The following is a 10,873-nucleotide window of genomic DNA, read 5'->3' as shown; positions in this document are numbered from 1 at the left end:
AGAGCAGATGTAAGGTCCCTGACAGGGGGATAGTGTCATTGCATTACTTGGACACATTTGGAATAAGAGATAGCATGGCATAATCGCTCACAAAAATGTGTACATAAATATTGTAAATTACAGCAATGGAGAAATAATCTATTGTTAGAAAGCCTACAGTTTTAGTATGTTTATTTCATTAGTGTTTATTCCCACTTTGTTCAGGGATCCTTGACCACAACGCGGTCATGTGCTCTGAGACAAAGTAAAACTTCCTCCGATGATGCCACAAATAGACTTGTTCGACTTTTATCTTGTCGTTGTTCCCAAATGCTGGGTGTCAATGCGTAAAGGTGAGGTTTGATGACGTTATTATGACTGTGCTGACATATTCGGTGTCAACTTCATCCATGCTTGCACGCAATGTGATGATAATCTCTCTGGGAAATAAACTCCAGGCTCATACCAACGGTGAGTCTGTATTCATTTTGTGCGTTTAAATGGAAGTTGTTGGAAGCTATTTTTCCAAGACAAAATGTAAGAAAAATGCCAGAAAGTATACTTCATCTTGTGTCCTGGTTGGTTATCACATTGGAAAATGTCACAGTACATGTTGAAATTCATGTTTTTCTCAGTGAACCGCAGCTCCCCATTCCCAGCAGTAGTCATGCACACTACCACCACCATATTTGACTGTTGGCAAGACAATTATTTTGCTTCTCATTTGTGTTGCCATCTTGTTTGAACTTAACTGATGTGTGTTGACTCTTTTTCCAGTGGATAGTACATCTATATACATATACAAGCTGTACACTGACTATTCTAAAGTGCATCCTAATAGTCTTATAGTATTGCCCCTTGTGAAAAGTACTAAGAGGGTTAAAGAGGGACTAAACCAAAGACCGTGGGAGCCGACTGCCATCTCCCTGCATGTCCTGCCTGCTTCTCACCTCTTCCTTTCCCCACTCCCTGTCAATAGCCTCATCTGGTGGACAGTCATTAATACCCATTTGGAAGGTTAATTGCCATTTCATTGGCATCTATTTATACCATAAAAAGCCCTGTTAGGGGGTGAGCTAATAAAGTCACGGTGGAGAAGTAATTACCACATACGTTTTTACAGCAGAGTGGGATGAACCGAGAAGTCAGTGTTTTGTAATTGTTTCTTTTTGCTGGGGATCGAGGGGAGGGGGGGAGCAGTAAAAATATCCACCTCGACAGGTGTGTGAAGCAATGAGGGAAGCTCCTATTGTGTAAAGTCGCCTAATTTGTTTTCAAATCATTATCTAATTCTCAATTAAACAGTATTATTAGAACATTGCATTGTGGTAGACAGAAAACAGTATATTCCAGTTGTTTATGATACAATTTAAGGACGACAAGATAATAAGGTGAGCTCAAATTCTTAAGTTTTGAATGAAAATGATACGCCTTCACCAAAATTGAAGCAAGCGATGCAATTTTGGGCACATCTTGGGCTAGGAAATATGGATTCATGCACACTGAATTTAAACATAAACATAAAATGTGACCTATGTGGCAGCAAATGGATGATGACAAATGTGATGAATTGATTGGTTTATTTATTATTATTATATTTATACGTATATATACATATTTATTATAAAATATATTATATTTATTATTTATGATTGGTTTATATTATTTATTATTATTTATATTATTTTTTATTTATATGTCTTTGGTTTATTGGTGCAGTCAAACCTCGATTTTTGTACCCTCCCTCCCCCTTTAATAACAGAAAACCACAGGGGTAACTCCTGGTACTCCTGGACTTCTATGCAAAAAAAAAGTGTGAAAGTTTGTCAATAAAAGGTGTAAACTGTGTTTCTTCTGCTATTATTTTTCAAACAAATGACACCACCTGATAGTGCCGTTATTAAACTACCACTGTTTGACCCCCAATAAAACTCACTAGAAATTTTGCACATAGCTTAATAACCTCCTCAAAACCTCCCACTCTAACTTCAGGGTGTTTAATCGAATCAGCGTGAAATAGATATGAGAGTAAGATTGGTTGGAAAAAACATGTCCTCCATCAAGCAAAATGTCCTATTATTTATATGTCTTTGGTTTATTGGTGCATTCAAACCTAGGTTTTTGTACCTTCCCTCTCCCTTTAATAACCGAGAACCACAGGGGTAACTCTTACCCCTGGAGTGCTATGCAAAAAAAAAAAAAAACGAGTGAAAGTTTGTCAATAAAAGGTACCAACTGTGTTTCTTCTGCTATTATTTTTCAAACAAATGACACCACCTAATAGTGGCGTTATTAAACTACCACGGTTTGACCCCCATAAATTCACTATAAATTTTGCACATAGCTTAATAACCTCCTCAAAACCTCCCACTCTAACTTTAGAGTGTTTAATCGAATCAGCATGAAATAGATATGAGAGTAAGATTGGTTGAAAAAAACATGGCCTCCATCAAGCAAAATGTCCTTGCAGAGGCACGGGGGGACTGAATTAACTGTCCATACAGTATGTCACTGCCCACTTTGAGATCCGGATTAGATTTATGCTAGAATGGCTTTCAAAGCATTTTGAGCACAAACCATAGTGGGCGCCGCAAATAAATGATTAAAATGCAGTACGGTGATACAGGTTCCCCTGTACTTGTGTAATGATAACATCTTTTTCTACACCCTTCATTAAAATCATTAACGACGCTAACTTCTAAAAATCGTTGTAAGGTCAAAGCGGTGTGTCGGATTCCTGTGATGACACCGCCTTTTTGATTGATGCCGACGAGACATGAGCTCAGAGCAAAAGACAGTGTGAGAGCAGCCAAAGACAAAAGGGGAGGAGGGCAAGAGGTGAGGAGCAGAGGAGATGGAGGGGAATACAATGAAGTGGCTTAACAGTGCCAAGGCTTCCCAAATCCTTTCCGTGTGAGCTCACGCGGCGAGCTAAGGCGAGGGGAAAAAGACTCAACTCTTAGCCCCGTGTTTGCTCAGCAAGCTACCCTGGCGACACTGGTGAGGGGAGTTGTATTTCAACATCTGGGCTGGGATGGGGGAGGATAGTGTTGGGATATCCTCTGGGATTAAGGAAGTGAACACACACTTGGTTAATACACATTTGTTTCATGTACCAACTGTAGAACCACACTAAAGCTTGTCAACCCATGTAGGAAAGTCAAAGTGGAGCGTCGTGTTGCAGTCACCACCCGATGAAACTACAGATACTGAATCAGGACCAAGACCAAGTGGACACTAAAACCATGTAACACCATGCATGTCTTCACAGCTACGAGAGCCGAGTTCAATTCCACCCTCGGACATTTCTGTGTGGAGTGTATGCGTGGGCTTTTTCCGGGAACTCCGGTTTCCTCCCACATTCCAAAAACATGCTAGGTTAATTGGTGACTCCAAATTGTCCATAGGTATGAATGTGAGTGTGAATGGTTGTTTGTGCCCTGTGATTGGCTGGCAACCAGTTCAGGGTGTACCCCGCCGCTCACCCAAAGACTACTGGGATAGGCTCCAGCACCCCCGCAACCCTTGTGAGGATAAGCGGTAGAAAATGAATGAATAAATGAATGAATTTTAATTTGTGTGATCAATTAATTAATTTCGCGTATCAAAGCCTAGTGCCCATTTGTTGTTGTTTTTTTTTCTAGCGAAACATATTAGTCACAAATTTAACTCCATGGAAAGCAGAAGCTATTTCACGGGCTGTCCCCGGGCTGGGATAGGCTCCAGCACCCCCTGCAACCCTCGTGAAGATAAGCGGTAGAAAATGAATGACTTTCATTTTTAAAAATATATTTTCAAAAAAAATTCCAACACTATTCATAAGCATTACGTTCCTGTGTGATTTCAACCCACTCCACAACTTCACATTCACTATAAATAATTCTGAATCATTTAGGAGTGTGTTCTCTGTCTAAATACGCCATAAATGTTGTTACAGTAGGCTGTAGTGCAACATTCATTCAATACTTTGTGCTTAGCTTTACAACACTTCTATTGAACCCACCCACCGTAAGAGCTAAGTGGTCGAGGGGGTTTCCACTCCAGACACACCAACGCCACTTACTGCATTTTGTCAGACTCAGCAACAAATCGGACAGTTAAAAAAAAGACAGGGAATAAGAAAGGGGGGGGGGGGGGTAGCAGGTGTGTGTGTGTGTATCGATTATCCTTCAGAGCTCCATGTGGGCCACTTTCATCGATTAGGAACGAGAGAGAGCGGCGAAAGCACCAGCCGTGTTCCCTCCCTCCCTGGGCCCTTTGTCCGTGAAGAGAGCGATATAATGGCCCTTTGAGAGGGACTGAAGGAGGGAGAAGACAGGAGATGGAGGACAGAGGAGGCTAGGGACAAGATGGAAGAGAGGAGTGAAGGAGGAGGGGGTGGCGTCTGGAGCCTAAGTTCAGGAGGGGAGGGTGTAGAGGGGGAGTGCGGAGGTAAAGAAAGACACCAAGGCGAGAAGAGAAAAGTCTCAATGACAAAAGGTCGGGGCAGCTGGGCTTAGGGCGACGGGGACCAAAGGGAGCAGCGGGATAATCTGCTAAAGCCCAGAAAGGAGAGATTCAGCATGCGCGCCACCCTCGTAGGGCCTAAGAGCAAATTTGCACATAAATAAGGAGCCAACTTTGCTTTGAACGCCAGGTCGAGGGAGAAAGCATCACACACACACACACAAGGAGGAGGGAGGGAAGTGGTCCAGGTTCCAGTCTTCTCAGCTGCCTACCGGCTCCACCAAGTTGAGCCTTTCTTATGTTGGAGAAAGTAAGCAAAAAATATATTTATCATTTATCCCCCTCACAAACACCTTTTTTTTCCCCCTCAAAGACTTTCTCTGTCTTCTCTATTGATATTCCATGACTCAGGGGACCAGAGTGTGTGTATGTGTGTGTTTTTGGAGAGCCAGGGACTTTGTTGTGACTTTACCGCACCTCTAGGATGCTAAGACACAGAACGGTCACAAGGAGAGTAAAGGGGCACACCAGCATTGTTAGCAGCGGAGTTAGCCGCTTTAAATTATTCATTCATTCATTCATTTTCTACCACTTTTCCTCACAAGGGTCGCGGGGGTGCTGGAGCCTATCCCAGCTGTCTTCAGGCGAGAGGAGGGGTACACCCTGGACTGGTTGCCAGCCAATCACAGGGCACATATAAGCAAACAACCATTCACACTCACATTCATACCTATGGACAATTTGGAGTCACCAATTAACCTAGCATGTTTTTGGAATGTGGGAGGAAACCGGAGTACCCGGAGAAAACCCACGTATGCACGGGGAGAACATGCAAACTCCACACAGAGATGCCCGAGGATGGAATTGAACCCCGGTCTCCTAGCTGTGAGGTCTGCGCGCTAACCACTCGATCACCATGCCGCCGCTTTAAATTAAATTAATTAAATATTCACAGGGCAGTTACCTGTTAATATTGTTGGATATGTCTCATATTTACACCTATACATTAAAGGGGATATGTTATGCAAATGTTTTATTGAGTTGTGGACTACAATAGAGCAGCTACAGATAGATAACTAGCACATGAAGCTTTCTAGATCTTCCAGAATCTGCACCTATTCCAGCGGTATTTGTTGGACTTCATGCTTCCAGTGAAAACAGTCTGTTTTAATTTATTCCACCCACGGCCCACCTCCAGGCACGCCCACTGCACTGTGGTTAGACACGCCCCCAAGTGCTGAGGAGGACTTCTGGATTGCTGCTGAACCGAACATTATAAGAGTTGATAAACGGTATAGGATTTGAGTGGTAAGTAGCATTAGCATTTTAGTGTGTTTTCCACAACATGTGTGCCGGACTACCTGTGTTTAATAAACTCAGGTAAACCGACAGTGGTGGGAAATGGCTATGCTCCCTGTTTGCACACTCTATAATGCTACACAGGACACTGATAAATTGTTACTTATTGCTTTGTTCTTCTGACTCTTCCTCACAACCAAGTAACGTTGGAAACGTTGTCGGCTAGTCCAGCTGCATATTTGCCCATGATCACAAAACAGTCCAGTCTGAAATTCCGTTGACAGATTAAGGAACTAATTTTAAGGATTAAGGAACCACATCTGCCTGATGTTTGCCTCGTTAGGAATTGTAAACAAATTTAGTTTTCCCTTCCACCAAAAGAAACACTTCCTGGGAGACATTGCTAACACCGTAAACAGAGAGTGTATCTGGCCTACAGCGCACACCCATATAAGCAAGCCCGGTACTCTGTGACATCACAAACAGACAGTGTTAGAAACTGAGCAATCAGAGCCATCTCAAACTTCCTTCAGAGCTCACTTGCAAAAAACGCAAACCTCATTATCTGAAACTTTGGCATCGTTAAACATGAGCATACAACATTCTAACGACATTTATGGGACAGAAACAGGTTCCCTTTAGGAAAATGTTAGAAAGGGAAGGAGGACAAAGGACAGAAATACCACTTCCACACTGAATGGGAGGAAATGTGATGCATGTCATATCAGACATGCCATGGCTGACGACAAGCAGTGTGAAGGCAATGTAATAATATAACGTCATGTCACATCAATGCCACATTTTGACCAGAATACTTCATATAGCTTGTATTTCAAAATAATACAAGCTAATAATAGGTCATAGTCGACCACAAAACTGCAACCATTTTTGAATTAATTTTAGAAAAACTACTATAGAGCGATGTTTAAACTGCAATGTAGCGTGAGGACGACTATAATTGCAAACCGTGGACATACTTAGCCAGCAAGATTGCTGTGTGGAGCACGTCGTCATCACCGATACCATTATCAGCACAAAATAATGTAATGTATTATTATGTAATGTAAATAATGTATGTTTAAATAAATGTTATGTTAATAAGTATATATATGTTAAATATATGGAATTAAACAGCTGATCTAAACATTTTTTTTTATTTTTCAAAGTATCTAGATCGGCAAGAAAATAAGCAAAAAAGTCCGAAATAAATCCACACAGAGTTCTACTTTAACATCAATTAATTGGTCAATCAATTTAATTGGAAAAAATGTTAATATGTTAATATGTGACATGTCCAAAGAACCCTTCATATGTCCACTTACAGAAAATTCCTACTCTTTAACATAACATTCTCCATATTTGCATGTATGTTTAAATAATTGTTATGTTAATATATATATAAATGTTAAATATTTTTATATTTTTGGGATTTTTAAAGTATCTAGATTGGCAAGAAAATAAGCAGAAAAAGTCCAAAATAAATCCACACAAAGTTCTACTTTAAGATCAATTAATTCATCAATCAATTTAATTGGAAAAAAAAAAAAACAAAACACAATGTTGCCTGCATCGGTATGTCTGGTTGACCTCCAACTGACTGAACAGGCTCTCCTTGTAAATACCAGGCCCCTCCCACTGGGCTTCAGTGTCCCAGCTACTAATTATTCAATCAGCGTGAACAAGAAGTGTTTAACCAACCCGGAAGTAATAGTCAGGTTTCTTTTCTTCCAACACAGGGAATCACAGCAAACAAAGGAACATACCTTCCAGCGTATGCCAGAATGCTTCTGAGTATGTGCATCCTTGGTTATAACAGTAGACAAAATGTGTTGATCGTGTGTGTATTGAAATGAATTAAACAGCAAGCAAGGAAAGTTGTGTATGTGTGTGTGTACATGCATGTGTGTGTGTGTCTGCACGGCCGGTAACCCATGACAGACGAGCTCCGTCACATTCACTCCCAAATATACGTATGTTAGTATATTGTTTCCACTTCTTCTTTCTCTTTGGGCTTTTCCCCTTAGGGGTCGCCACAGCAAATCGATCTCCTCCATCCAACCCTGTCTTCTGCATCTGCCCGACCCTACCGTCATGTCCTCCTTCACTACATCCATGAACCTTCCTCTACGACTCCTACCTGTTAGCGCCTGTTATCCTTCTACCAATATATTCACTATCTCTCCTCTGGACATGTCCCAACCATCTCAGTCTGGCCTCTCTGATGTACTCGTTCCTGATCCTATCCATCCTGGTCACTCCCAATGAGAACCTCAGCATCCTACTACATTGTTTCCACTACTTCTGCATGAAATGTACATCAAGTATTTATTATATTTTGGTGATTTTACAACTACAACTATAACAAACGTGTTAAAACGGTCAGATCAAAATCATTAATTCGACACAATTTCTTTAGGTGTGTCAATAAAATGAGGACTCGTGTGTAATGAAGCAAAGTGCTTGAAAAGGTAGCGCCGAGGACAAGTTCTTGCAGAGGAAGGATTTTCAGCCAGGAGTGGAGCACTCGTGCACGTATGTATTGATCAGCCTTGGGAGTTATGAACCGACTGTCATTTCCCTTTCATGAACAGCTCAATAGCTATTGACTGCAGCTGAAAAGCGTGCACAAGTAGGGCCGGCATTAAGGTTAGAAGACGTCAGGAGCATTCTGGCATATGTGGGGGGACAAGGGGGGGCCCTTGACATGCACCGTCATCAGCGACACGACACACACAGATGGACTCACAAAAGGCTGAGACAATAAATTCACACCCATGCGCCGCATCATGTTAGCTTATGTAAGGAAAAAAACGTTCAAACGTGAGGAGATCACGGTAAAGATGGTGGCTGGGATTGGGGGATGAGGATTTACAAAGCTGCCGCGTGGCCTCCATCCCCGTCCCCGCTGCTAGTGGACACCGACGGCCGTGCGGATGGCGGACGCCCTACAAGGCGCAGATAAAGGGGAGGGCTTTGGGCCTCCCTAATCCCGGCTCATCCCTGTTCCATGTTCCATAGCTCCCCACAACACTTAGCGGAATTTCACGCCCGGCGTCTTCCCGCAAGACCTAAAACCAGCATGCTCCGCTAAAGGGATAAGGCCACGGTGGCAATAGGATGAGCAACCTTTTGTGGCTTACAGACACCTCGTGGTCTTTATTGTCTCCATCCAGACTTCACTGCAGAGTCTCATCCCGAAATCAAGCAAGCAGGCTGCGACACAGAAGAATGGAATTAAAAGCAAAAGCAGCAAATAAGGAAGGTAGATATCAACCTCCCCCAGCAATTGCTGAACAGGAGCGCCCACAGAAAAGGAAAAGGGGACTTGCCAGCCGATGCCATTCCTGCTTCTTTCCAAGAGATGCAGGCACATCGCTCCGGGTGCAAGCGGGAGCACAAATCCAACAGCAGAACTAAGTCTCAAGCAGGGGAAAACAGCGACTAAGCGCGTTAGTTTCACCTCCGCAAATACGCACGCGTTGGCAAGGGAATGAAAGACGAGTGGCCCTTCACAGAGCCGGTAAGACAATCACGGCGCCGTTGTCTCGCGCTACAAATAACGCATCCCCGGGATTCATCAGTGATGGCAAGCCAAAGTGAAAGCTGTCATTGGGTTGTTTTTTTTTTTTTTCGTGATGTGCCGAAAGAATGCCAGCATGTTATCTGGAAAGCCATACACATTAGCGGCTATTCACACACCACGTTGTTGACTCATTCAGCCCATTTATGCTGGGCATTTTCATCATTCTGTTTGTCTTCAGGGCAAATTATCCTCTTTAGATTGTCTTTTGATTCGACAGTCTTGAGGTGCATTTGCATGATGAAACGCTTCACCACAGCTGAAATCCTCTAAGAAATGCACTATTAGTTAGAAATCCGGTACAGTGTATGCTTCCCCGCCACCCGTCTGTGTGCACAAGTAAAGGTGAAATTATTTGGGTGTTGTGACCCGGCAGTTACCTTCAGATTTCCTTCTCACACATCCTAATTAGAAAATAAATAGGCCCATCCTCGCAGCATCGGATGATTTCTGGCCTGTCTCCGCCTTGTGTGCTCAGGCATACAGCTGACTGCTGAGCAGCTGACTTTAGCTTTGATAGCACAAGCATCAACAGCGCGACCTAATGGGGTGCATGACCGAGAAGATCCGAGCGCCGCACCTCCCTTTCCATATGCATCTCCCTCCCCCGTGCGCTGCATCGCAAATCTCATGCAGTATTACCGCGGGCCTGGGAGAGAGCGGCGGGCCACGCTAGACTAGCGATGTTCAGTCACGTAGCATCACAGTAAATGGGATTTTTTTTTTTTTTTTTACATTTGTGCATGTGTGTGCGCACGCACACTCAAAACGTAAGCGTCGGTTCTTTGGTGTTTGTAATTTGCAACGACTGTGAGTAAGCTTTTGCCAGTGTGCGGCTGAATTTGTTACATCTAGGACTGAATGTGAGAATTGTACACATATTTGGAAGTACTGTACTATAAATGCTGTAATTATGTTTATTCACCTAAACCGCAAAGACAACCTGGGTGTTAATTGGAAGAAGGTGATAATTGGGAAGAGGCTGTTATTTCCAACATTTGACAACTCATTTCATTCATTCATTCATTTTCTACCGCTTTTTCCTCACGAGGGTCGCGGGGGTGCTGGAGCCTATCCCAGATGTCTTTTGGGCGAGAGGCGGGGTACACCCTGGACTGGTGGCCAGCCAATCACAGGGCACATATAGACAAACAACCATTCACACTCACATTCATACCTATGGACAATTTGGATTCGCCAATTAACCTAGCATGTTTTTGGAATGTGGGAGGAAACCGGAGTGCCCGGAGAAAACTCACGCATGCACGGGGAGAACATGCAAACTCCACACAGAGATGGCCGAGGGTGGAATTGAACTCTGGTCTCCTAGCTGTGAGGTCTGTGCGCTAACCACTTGTCCGCCGTGCCGCCCCAACTCATTTCCAATTAACTTAATTTTTCAAACGTTTAATAATGATTATGAGTGCATGACAAAGTGGAATGGAACAAGTACACTCAAACAAAATTTTAAGACCAGTTGAAAACGGGATATAATTGACATTTTTCACTGTTAGATCTGAAGTCGAGGTCACGACCGTTCGTATGGGCTCCCATGGCCGGTCTATGTGC

This window comes from Doryrhamphus excisus, linkage group LG5 (assembly GCF_037039965.1).
Source record: "Doryrhamphus excisus strain RoL-2023G ecotype Guam linkage group LG5, RoL_Dexc_Guam_v1.1, whole genome shotgun sequence".
Classification (NCBI taxonomy): Eukaryota; Metazoa; Chordata; class Actinopteri; order Syngnathiformes; family Syngnathidae; genus Doryrhamphus; species Doryrhamphus excisus.
This window is presented reverse-complemented; position numbering follows the sequence as displayed.